The 11,616-nt window shown below is 47.5% G+C and overlaps 1 long non-coding RNA gene across 1 annotated transcript; it reads right to left on the bottom strand.

The window, feature by feature from the left end:
- Nucleotides 1-927: 927 nt before the first annotated feature.
- Nucleotides 928-8,983, bottom strand: LOC139080541 (uncharacterized). The gene is made up of 2 exons (XR_011535118.1): nucleotides 8,822-8,983; nucleotides 928-6,990 (listed from the first exon to the last, which is right to left on the bottom strand). It is a non-coding gene; the product is annotated as an uncharacterized lncRNA (long non-coding RNA).
- Nucleotides 8,984-11,616: the final 2,633 nt, after the last annotated feature.

The following is an 11,616-nucleotide window of genomic DNA, read 5'->3' as shown; positions in this document are numbered from 1 at the left end:
ACCTTAAATGCCAGAACGTTGCTATTTTGATCTAAGGCTCTTGTTTCATGCTGATACTCTCCATCTCTCCAAAAGCTGTTGACATCTGTTTTTAGAGGGTGACAAATACAAAGTAAAATGAAGACAGATAAAAGGACCTGCAAAGATTTTAGAGTATTTGACCCAAGTTGAAAAAGCTGAAAACTACTTAATATCTTTAAGTTGTGAAGGCCTGTGATAAAGTGAGAGCGGGAACCAGCTGTTGCCCATCTCTTCAGAGGTCGCATAAAGAAGTTATGGGCTTCAATTGAAGAGAGAATTTAAGTTTTTTTAAGATCAGCTTGCTGACTGTGGGAATTTTTACCAACTAGAAGGGGCTGGCATAGCACAGGCTCTCCTCTCTTGAATCTGAAGACTGTTATGTTTGTCTATTGTCACGTGCAAACCACCCCCAAACTTCATTGTGTAAAAGAAGCAAGCACTATTTTCTAATGCTCATGGATACCGTGGGTCAGGAATTCAGATAGGGCACAGCAAGAATGGCTTATCTCTGCTCCACAATGACTGGGGCTTCAGTTGGGAAGATGCAAAAGGCCGGGAGTAACTTACACGGTGGGGCCAAAATCATCCATAGGTTTCTTCACTCACATGTCAAATGCCTGGGGTCATGTTGGGCATCTCCCTCTGGGTAACATCAAGGCCTCTCCATGCCATCATTGCACGTGGCTTCTCCACCATGGCAGCCTCAGGACATGTTGCATGTGGCTCAGGGCTCCAGAAGCAAATGCAAAAGCTGCATGGCCTTTTATTGCTTAGCTTTGGAATCACATAGGTGTCATTTCTGCTCAACTAGGGTGGTGGGAGTAGTCAGAATCCCATCCAGATTTAAGGGAGGGGGATGCAGATGTTACCTTTCAACGGAAGAGCATCAAAGAATTTGCAGCCACGTTTGAAAACCACCAAAAAGAACTGAGAACAATTCATTTATTCATTCAACCAACCAGCATTTATGAAGCACAGATACTAGGCTCTCAGCTGGGAAAACTAAGAATAATTCAGCATGTCCCTGCCTGCCTTGAGGAGCTCACGGTCTGCTGGTGGTGGAGAAGGCAGCCCATTGTTAAGGTGATGAACTCGTTTTCTATCACTGAGACCCTCCTCTCTGGGACTGAACACTCTAGGGGAAAATTCCTAGTCCTTCTGAATCCAACTAAGTTAGCAACAAGTCATTTCTCAATTTGTTTTTATTTCCACCCTTTGGCCTGTGCTTTCTGGATTGCGGGCACTGGGATTCCTCAACTTTGGCAACGAGTCCCATTCTAAATGTAAACAGATGGAGAAAGTGCCAGCGTGGCCGAGTGTAACATCTTCTACTGCAACAACATGCTGACACCCGTTGGGCAAATGGAGCTGCATCAAGCAACTGTGTTTGCTCAACCCTTTCCAGGAGGGCCCAGGAGTTTCACATCAGGGACATCACAGCTAATGCCTCCTGCAGGGTCCGCCCGGGAGGGGCTGGGCAGCACCGTTTAAGCACCAGCCCGTGTATGAGATTTCAGGAGAATGTACCAGGTTAGCCATAGTGACTGTTAATCATTTCTGTTATGTTCTCCAGTTTTTGCATGTTTTGCAGGGCAGACAGTATAATTAAGCCACCTCAAACCAACCTCCTGTTGCCACCACTTAAAATAACTTTGTGACTGAAATTGGCCCAGTTGCCAGGTTGAGTGCATTTGACTCTGAATCAGTTTTCTATTTGTTCTGTCTCTCCCCACCCTGCCTCCTTGACATAGAGAAGGGCTGAATGAGTTCAGTTCACCTTCCAGCCCAGTAGCAGGCTTTCCTTCCCTTTGCTTTCCTTGGTCAAGGAGGTAGCATTCCATTGCTGGCACTGAAGGAGTATCTGTCCAGAGAATGAATTGTTCATAACTCTCTCTCCCTTTGGCCTGCACAATGTATCCACCATTAATTTCCATTCTGATAGCCTTGTGGTGTGGACTCTGGAAGGTTCAGTGAAAGTCAACTGTCCTCTGGTTAAGTGTATTAACTCGTGAACGATAGTGGCCATATTAACCCACATTTATTTTAGTGCTTAGTATGAGCCAGGCACTTTGCTGATCTCTTTGCTTGCAATATCTAATAAAACCCCTAGTTTATGAGTGACAACTTTATGATCCTCATTTCATAAATAAGAAAACTGAGGCTTCTGGAGGTTAAATAGCTTGTCCCAGGTACCAAGTATCAGAGCTAGCATTTGAACCCAGTCTGTCTTACTCCCAAACTCTTGTTTTTAACCACTGTGCAGTGACATAGTTACACAGTTGGCAAAGTGCTGGACTCTGGGAGTTTGGGCTCCCTGACAGTTATGTTCTGATGGTAGGCACTGAGGGGAGAGAGAGGATGGTGTTCTTCCTTATGCAAAACACTTGGGACACTAAGAAGATGCAAAAATAGGATGGAGAGGATGCTGACCATAAATCTAGACATTCAGGATCCATTGAACTCCCATGTATAGACGATGCTACTAGAGCCTGGGGGCATGGGGTCAGCCTAGTTAACCTACTGCTCAACATACTTTGCACGCTCCTCCCACTTGCTGGCTCTGGGCTGAAAGCAGGAAGTACACAGGGGCTTCCAGCTTGAGGCAGCAGTTGCCCCATTTTAGTTCTCTTTGCTCCCTGGCTTTCAGCCCACCACTGTGTCTCCCTGCCATCTGCCAGAGACATCTCCCTGTCGTCGATGGCTGGGCCTGCCATGGCCTTGTCAAATAACTCTGACAATGTTACAAGAATAACAGCTCCTGTTTACTGAGCACTTACTAAATACCAGGCATTGTTTTAAGCTCTTGACATCTATTATATATAACCCTCTTTAATCACTCAGGACGGAGATGACCACTATTATCCCCAGGAGTTGAGGCACAGAAAGGGTTGGTGATTATAGAACTCTATATCTTTTCCTTGGTCAGTTGGGATCAGTGTTCCCACCATTTCCAGCACTATTTTCTGCCCCTATGACAGTGAGTGAGCTTGGAGGAATTACTGGCACAGTGAAGTCAGGAGTATTGTTTAGGGACCGGCAAGGAGAGAGCAGGAGTCACTTTTGAGAGGCAACAGGAAAACCTCTGGTCAGCCTCAAGAATAGCAACATGGGTACTTTCTCCTCTGGAAGACCTACCCACCTCCCACGTCACTCAAACTGCTCAGAGTCCCAGTCCTCTGGGGATCTGCAGTGGGCCTCCCAGAGCAGCTGCGCCCCCAATTGCCCCGACTTAGCCTCTGAGTCACAGGAGACCCAAAGAGGCCAGTCCTGTTTGTGTGTAGCAGGAACCCCTAGGTGGAAGAAGACAAGAAGGAAAAGCAGGACCCCAGAGGCCAGGGGGCCAGTAATCTTTGGCAGAGTGGATTGGAAACCCACAAGAGCCCCCAATGTGAGCACCAGGAGGTTTGCTAGTGACCCAGTGGATGCGGAGCAGCTGGGCTCACTGAATGTTGTCATCCTGGGCTTTCCCTGATGGACGGGAAGTACTCTCCTTAAAGTGAGCACTTAGTGCTGACTGAGAGAATCGATGGGAGAGAAGGGGCTTGGAGGTGCCAGAGGAATCATAAATATTTCATGCTGTCGAATCAAATGGAAAAGGCAAAGCTATTTCTTTTTCAAATGGAAGTGGCAGAGACTTCATTGCATTCAAGATTAATAGGTGCACTGCCCAGTCATCAGAGCTTGGAGACAAAGCAACAAAGAACAGCCAAGACTGTGAAGCTCAAAAGTGGAGTTAGGACATTCGTGGCTGGAGAGGGGTGTTTGGGCATGGACACCGTAGGCTGTGAGGAAGGCTGATCTGCAGATGCGTCTCACTTCATCCATTCCTGGAAAGTGTGTATAAGCTGGGTCATTATTTTCACAGCGCCAGGAAGATTCAGGAAATGCTTATCAAGTTACTTACACGATATGAATAAGAATGCTCAGAGAGAGTATATGTTCTGGTGAGTTTGGCTGGAACAACAAAACCACAGCTTCCATGAACAATCCTACAGGTGGGGGAACCACGAGGGGTGCCCTCATTCTTCTCCTGCCCTCAGCCAGGGCCATCACACCTTGAATCATTCCAGAATGCTGAGTATTTAGACTATTTATAGAGATCGATGGGGGCAGACATCTCACCTCTTCCTTTGGGAATCTCCTTTACTGTTTAATAGCCTCTGAAGGCAAATGGAAGGTGATTTTCCAAGCCATTCCCTTTACTTGACCTATTTCCAAAGACCGTGTCCCTGCATCCGCTTCCTGCTCGTTTCTGTGAATGTGAGAATGTGGTGGGGCTTCCTTTAGCCAATATGCTCTTTCTCCTTCCAAGGTCTGACGTATTCTTAGGAAGTCAGTTCAGAATTTACAGTCAGGGCAAGAGGAGGATCAGTTAGTCCTTTCTGAAAGGGAGGAGAGTAGGTGGCACTGACCATTCTGGGGTTTTCCCTGGGCAAGAGACAGGCTTCCAGGAAACATTGCCATCCTGCTCTCCTTTTCTTCGTGCAAAATCTCCACAAATCTGTGTTGGTCACATCCTGTGTGTCTGTCCTGCCCCAGGCCTCATGAGGAACTGAAGGTAAGCTCACATTTACGGCCCGCCAGGGGTGTGCAGACTTTCCACTTCATCGCTTGCCCGCAGAGTTCTCACCGATGCCCAGATCGCTGCTCCGCTCTCATTCCTCCTGGAGGAGCTGGGCTCTCCGGGACTGCCTTTCGCAGCTCTGGAGAGGAGGAGCATCAGGCAGATGACTCTTGGTCTTAGGGAGAGCATAACCGACTTCGGGAGCCACAGAGGAAGAACAATTAGCCAGCAAAGCAAGACAGAACATTTCCTTTCTGGGTCCCTCCAGGCACCATGCCCGCCGTGGCAGGCGTCCGCTGACCCTCTCGCCCCTTGGCAGCCACCTTCAGCCAGGGGCACGAGGACTCTCCCTTTTTCATTTGTCCCCTTTTCTAACCACATTCCTGCTCACCAGCGGGAGAAATGCCATTGCGACCCCGAGGAGTGGGGGGGCTGCCACGGGGGCAGCTGCGTGATGCCAAAGGCTCTGCTGCTTCTGTCCCCCATCTCACCTGCAGGTCCTGGGTGTCACTCCATCACCTCAGCTCCTTAAAAAGTGAGGCTGGCCGCGTGTGGCACAAGGCTTAGGACAGTGTCACTCTTTCCTTTAAGTTTAACAAGTCCAGAAAACCTTTACCATCCACCACTCAATTGAGAAACAGAACAATGTCCTTTCCTGCCAAAAACCTCACTCAATCCCAGGAAATAATGGACATTGAGAGCTAGGGTGTTGGAGAAGATAATGTTTCCTTCCTCCCAGCTGCCTTTTGTTTCGTTTTGTTTTTTAAACTATACGGAAGATTCTTGTTTAGGTCGCAAAGAGAGAGGAAGAATATTACCATGTTGACTAGGATTACCATTTCTTTTATTTTTCCCCCAGTGCCTTCACAGGCCTTCCCAGCTCTCCTGTGCCAGGAACCCAGTGGGTATTCATAATGTGGGGATAGGTGGGTGTGCACAGATGCAGAGAAGGGTGGGCCCATGGAGCAGGGCCCTGCCTCAGCAAACCCACGAGCGGCAGGAGCAGGTTACTCCTAAATGGGCAACAAGTTTTCTTGAATGAGGTCATGTGTGTACAGTGCCTGGGACAGGTGTGATGCTCCGTTTCTGGAGTTTCCATTCCTATAGGAGCAGTGGCCAAGGTGTATGCTTCCCTTGAATGTCTCCAGCCGCTTCCCACGGTGCGTGTCCCACAGGATGGTCAGTGAGGTCACATGCAGGCCACATGCAGGGTGGTGAGCAGGCTGCAGATCATGGTCAGGAACGCAAAAACGTCCTACACATCCAACACTTTATTTTCTCCTTCTGTCCTTTTCTTCTCTTTCTCTCCCTTCTCCTGCTTGCTCAATTTTTCCTCCCTGCCCAGTTTTTTGGGACCAAGAGGTTTGGCTTGCTACTACTCCCCTCGTGACCTTAGGTGGGGCCCTTTACTCCCTTGGGACTCATTTTCCTCGTGTGTAGAAGCAGGAGGTTGGGTTACGTTTAGGGAGATAAAATCGGGGCTGATTGCTTTGAAATGATGACTGAGGGCCTGGAGCCCTTTCCCAAATGCCCTTACTGGCCCCCCAAGGAGGGGGTGAGCAGGGGCTCCCAGGGTCTTCTGGGCTCCGAGTCACCAAGCCCAGAGTCACTGAGTCGGCTCTGAAAGTCTTCTTCTCTCCTGCCCCCATTTGGCACCCCCAGGGACAGAAGGAAGGCAGCTGCCAATCCCACACCAAACTGCCAACCACTGTTTTCTCTCGGCTGTCACAGGGTGTGTGCCATCCTCTTTGAGGCACACCTCTGCATTGGCAGGGGCCTGGCCTTGGCCCAGCACCCTCCTTTGCCACAGCATCTGAACCGAATCAAAAGGGAGATAGAAAGGGGCTACAGGGGCCAATGAAGTAATGTCTGAACATGCTTGCGAGATCTTTGGGTTTCCAAAGCATTTTTCTTTCTAATTCTAGAATGAGACTGTCCCTTTAAAAAAACAAGGCCATTTGTGGGGTGAATTTAAATATACCATGCACAGTAATCCCATTGTCACACTGTGGTTGAATCCACAATCCTAGGCAGGGCCAAGATGTAACCATTTAAATTATTCGTCAAATTTTTTTTTCTCATCCCCACATGAATGTTGAAATGATCTCTAACACAGTTTTAAAAATATGCTCTAAGTTCACGACCTCAGCTTCGGGGAATCAGGACGTCCTCATCAGTAGACAGCTTCAGTAATCGGTGAGCTCCGGAAAGCATGGTTGCTTCAAAAAGCCTGACTCAGCCGCCGCCTTCAGAGGAGTCTCCAGCGGGACACAAGTCTGGGTTCAAACTGAGTCTGTCCACACAGGCAGCTGTCTGCAAAGTGGGGCTGGGCCGATGGTGCTGCTCTTGTGGTTAATCTCTTCCACAAAAGACTGAGCAGGAGGTTAACGTGGATTCCTCAGAAGCTGCCAAGAAGAGCCTTAGTTTTAGTGAGAATTCCGGAGTCAAGACCTGTCAGGAGCATTTGCCATCAGGAACATGACCCAATCATATTGATTTTCTTTTACTGTCCACAAGGCCAGGAATCTGGGGAATGAGGGAGGTGACGCCAATGCATTTTCTAAACTGTCCATAAGCTTCGAACAGTGTGAGTTTGATCCAGTGGAAAGAGTGGGCTCCTTGGAATGTTACTCCTTCGGGAGCCGACGTGAAGATGCTGATAATAATCACCAGCCAAGCTTCTTCAGCGGCTGCAGGATCTAGAGAACTTGTTAGGGATTCTTGGACTGAAGCCTCAGATCCAATAGGATTATTATATCGAACAACATGAGACTGTCAATATTCAACTGTTTTTTACCTATAAACATGGCAGTTTCATATAGTGCAGCCTAATGTGTGCACGTAAAACTTGACTGTGACCTTTTTATTTCATGGTGGCAGAAAGACCCCATGTGGAATTTAGAATGAAGACCTGAGTGGTCCAGTCTGATTCATAAGCATCCTTAGCCCATGTTACCTCAGGCTAGAGAAGCCCCCAAGATTTGCCACCACCCCAATCAGAACTAATCTGTCCCATCCTGGGGTTTTGCTGATAGTTGGATCACAGTACTTATGAAATATATACCTTTAATTATAGTTATTTGCAGTCATAAATGCCCTTTAAAAATGCCCTAAAAAATGTGTAATGGATGTGAGGATGTGGGCCATCATACACATCTTTGCTTCTTCTACATGCCTTTTTACATAGTAGGCACTATTAATTATTTATTGGTTGGCTACCTGAATCTTGACACTATTACTAATGTGGCAAAATTGATGACTACCAGTCAGCTCTTTCAGAATTTATAATGGGGCTATAGTTTTTGCTTCATGGAACAATAATTATTATAGTCTTCTATATTAGGATTAAAAAGATTATTGTCTTTTTAATCTCATGAGCTACATGGCATTTCCATGATGTGTACAAATGCATTCTCCTTTGTGATTCAGAGAATACTCATAGCTGACCAGTTTTCCCAGCCCTGGACCACACTTACCCAGTTCATCCTGTTGTGTCCCTACTGAGAGCAGGGATGAGGGGTCACATAGGGCAAAGAGGATTTTATAGCTACCGAAACACGTGCAACTAGACCACATGCGCTCATGCCGCATATGACCGGAAATTGAGGAGTCCAACATGTCTCAAACAGAACTCATGGTCACTTCATCCTCCCTTCCCGCCCCACTCCTGCTGACCTGCTCCCCTTCTTGTGTGCCTAGTGTTGATGAATGGCTCTGATGTTCTTCCTGATGCCCAAGCTGGAAGCCTTGGAGACCAAGTGCACCCCTCACCCCTCACCAACCCCACATCTCACCAACCATTCCTCTGCTCTGTCTCCTGTCCTCGTGACAGCACTACTTAGATTCTCCATTTCTTTCCTGATTTCCCTCCTTACTGCCCTGCTTCCACTCCTGCCTCCTCTGCTCCTCCACCAGACTGAGCTTTACAAACTGCCCTTCTGATCACTTTGCTCCCCAGCCTAAAATCCTTCATGCAAGTCACACAAGCTCTTCTTGATCCACTCCTGCCATCCTCTGTAGTTCACCATGCTTCTCCTCTGCAGCATATTGAACTACCCGTTGCTCCTCTCTCCTGTGGGTTTTCATGTTTGTTGCTCCCTCTGAACAGTAAGCTCACAGCCTTTGCATGGCCGATTCCTATTGAACCTTGGCACTTGACTCAAGGATCGCCTCCATCATTCACTCTACCAGGCTGGTGGATGTGCCTCCCTGCTTCCCACAACACCCTAAGCTTACCTCTAGCAAAGCCATTAGAGCCTTCCGTCCAGCAGCAGCTCTCTTAGCTGGTGACAATGTGTTTTCTTTGCCACAGGCTACTTTTCTTTGCGTATGTGATGTTACATGATTCGCAGATCCTTGTTCTTAGTCTATTTAGTCACTTGCTTTCCTTGGACAGGAAGTGACTAATGATGAAGATCAAGCTCTAGTTCTTGACATTCTAATCCTAACCTTGAATATTTCTATACATGGCATGTTACAATGGGCATTAATTTATGAGAGACAGAGGTAGACATAGAGCTTTTTAGCTAATTAAATAAAAATGCACCACACCACCACTGTCCTGCCCCCTTGGAAATAAAATACAAAGGGAGGAGAAAGATGACACACTGGTCATTGAAGGTAAATCTCCTGAGGTTTCAGATTTGGGATCCAGTGACTGAGTAAGGAAAGGAATAAACTTTGACTGTCAGACAGGACTGAGTTCTGGCTGTGAGCAAGGAGCAAAGGCACCCCTAGACTTGCCAAATCTTTATCAAAGATGATGAGGCGGAGGAAAAATCTCGCTTTCCCCAGGAGGTAAAATTGGCATCCACCCTATGCTGTGCTCAACTTCATCACCTCCTTCCTAATGGAGGAAGCGGGGATGGGCAGCCCCTGGTCCCCCTTGAAGGAGGCCTGAACACACAAGATAATAAAAACCCCAACCTGGGCCCATGCCTGAAAGCTGGCAGTGCCTGTGACTCATCCTACTTGTGCAGGCTTAGTCATTTCAAGAGGAACTTGTGCCAGCTCAACACTCAGTAATATTTTCCAGTTACGATCATCAATAAACAGGAGATAACCAGTCATCTCTAGATTCTGCTTAGAATCTTAGCACTGAGTCTCAGCCAGCTCAAAGGGACTTGAGGTGGCAAAGCGGCCACCTTCACTTTCAGCTTCTATGCCAGCTTACACATACTCCACGGTATGTGTTGCGTCTATCGCCAGTGCAACCTCTTGGCACCGAGATGAAATTGGGGGCTTTTACATATTCAATGTGTTTCAGAGTTTAAAAAATATTATATAACTGAAATAACATTTTAAACAAACCACGTGACTTTGTTCTACTGGGTGAAGCTAAAATTAGAGGCCAGCATTTGGCTGTGATATAAGCTACGGAAACTATCAGAAGAGTATCTTACATTAAAGGTCGTTTACAGCAGAAATAGCTAGGCTCAGCCCAGACTGGCCAGTATTCTCAAAGGTTGTGTCCAGAGGTGGCAGCAGCCAGGCAAGGGCTTTGAAAGTCCTGGCTTAGAACTTGGCACGGCCACCGTGGAGACTGCTCGTGGTACAAATTCAGGCATTGATGCAGGAGCAGAACAGAAAGGCAGGGGTGGGGGTGGGGGTCTTGCTGCTAATTGGTTTAGTCTAAGCTCAAGTCAAGCCTCCCTTGGCAGACACGGCAGTTACTATTAAGAGAGACTGAAACTAATCAAAGCTATTTAGGTAGATGTGCCAAGCCGCAGAGAAAGATGCAATTCTGGGCACAAACTCATGTTGATGAGCGGTGTGTGGCAAACTCCCTGCACGAGAGGGGGTCATGTAGTAGCAAAATGGGAGTGTTTTGAAGAGAAAGCCTGTTAATGTAAAATGAAGGGCTGACTCAGATGCAACATGACAGGAGACAGGTGTGTGCTCCCTGTGCAGCCTCTCTCCATGGAAACTGCAGGGCAGGCCTGGCTGACTGAGCAATCTGCAGCTCACTCACAGAACTCCTCCCAACCCAAACGATGACTTCCTCCACCTTCCATTAAGGACTATGTTAGAATTTTAACACAAGAATGCATGTTTCGTCTACTTCCTTTTTGTTAGAAAATGCAGTGAAATGACCAAGGGGCTGTGTGTGTGTTTGTGCATGGCAGGGAGGGGAGGGGACAGGGGAGAGAAGGAATACACAGATTAATTAGCAACCATTAAGGGACACTTGCCTATGTTCTGATTTATTCTCTTTTTTTTGGTTAATGTTTACATTGAGCTTGATGTTTGTAAGTACATTCCAACAAAAACCCTGGAGATGGTTATTCCTAATATCCTCTTTTGCAGGTGAGAGACAACTGAGAGAAGCTAAGTGAGTCACTCTACATCACAAAGCTAGGAAGAGATGGAGACAGATCTCAAACCACAGTCCGAGGTCGCCAAACCCAATGCTCTTTCTTCTGAAACACACTATCTTCCTTTGGAAAATCAGATAGATCATAGGGACAAGACTTTTCTTTTCCAGGATTCTTTGGGGACCCCATGTGCATGCTACCATATTGTCTCGGGGTCTCTGGGGTATTCAGCCAGAATGTTAGATCCCCCACAATTTGAGGTCCCACTGTCTGGGATAAGCTGTGAAGGGGGCTTTAGGATTGATTGCTAGGCCTCTGGGGGTGAGGAGAAGACCCATCAACGTCAGGACCATAATGTTCACACAGCTGTCCTTGTAGGCATTTGCTACATGCCAGACACTTAGACATAAGCACTCATGAAACAGGGGTTGCAGCCAGGGGATGCTCACCCCTACAGACATAGTCCCTGTCCTCAGGGAAGCCCCAGTCTAGTCAACAAGACGATCTCAGAAACCTGGGCTTCTCCCACACCAGGCCCCCAGCTCACACCTTGCTGAGACTCTCGGGGGCTGGGACAGGGGATGCACATGTGTTTAGACACCACCGATCATCCTGATGTTCCCTTGGGGTCCAGAAGTCCTGGAAGTGCTCACAGAATGTGATGGGAGCATAAAGGAGGAGCAGCTTGCCCATCCAGAGGGAAGGAGAGAAGAGTGT

The sequence above is a fragment of the Equus przewalskii genome, chromosome 30 (assembly GCF_037783145.1).
Source record: "Equus przewalskii isolate Varuska chromosome 30, EquPr2, whole genome shotgun sequence".
In the NCBI taxonomy this organism is placed as follows: Eukaryota; Metazoa; Chordata; class Mammalia; order Perissodactyla; family Equidae; genus Equus; species Equus przewalskii.
The sequence above is the reverse complement of the archived record's forward strand: the minus strand, read 5'-3'. Positions and strand labels throughout refer to the sequence as shown.